We start from the raw sequence: 700 nt of genomic DNA on the forward strand, positions 1-700 counted from the left end.
GTTTCATCCCGTACATGTCATTTTGTTGTCTGCCTTTCTCACTTGATGTCTGTATACATATAATACATTACATGTGTTTGCTTCTCTCTTTTTTTTTTTAACTGTATGCCTAGTTGATACTTAAAATAGTTAAGTATAGTATCAAAATAAAATTGACTAATGGGTTAGACAGAAGAGCTGATAAAATACTATTAAGTAAATGTTATAGGGCACACCCAGAAGGAAATGGGGTGGCCTGGGTGTGAGTCTTCACCCAAGTGAGGGTGCACATAGGAAAGGTTAATAAAAGATTTATTTTCAAGGGAAATGAAAACAGGGGTAACCTATAGAGGGAAGGGTGGGAAGAGAGAGAGAGAAAGAGAATGAACTGGAGTACAGGCCAGAGGTGCAGGGGCGGTGAGAGGATTCACCAGAGGCAGAGTAGAGAGAAGAATACGCAGATCGACGAAGCACGCTGCTGAGTGGAGCAGCAGGTGAGGTCTGCCGTGTCATGTGGGTCACCTCCGGGATGGGGATCAAATTCGCACTGAAGCAGCTGTGGCCAGCCTGCTGTGCTTCATCCCAGCCTGTTGTGCCACCAGAGAGGACCTCCCATTCACTTTAATTTGATCATTTTGTCCTCTCTGTCATGGATGACTTTATAATGTCTAATATGAATTTTGTACTATATACTGTAACGGAGTATTGGGAATACAAAGGG

The sequence above is a fragment of the Condylura cristata genome, unplaced genomic scaffold (assembly GCF_000260355.1).
Source record: "Condylura cristata isolate star-nosed mole 26May11 unplaced genomic scaffold, ConCri1.0 scaffold00021, whole genome shotgun sequence".
NCBI lineage: Eukaryota > Metazoa > Chordata > Mammalia > Eulipotyphla > Talpidae > Condylura > Condylura cristata.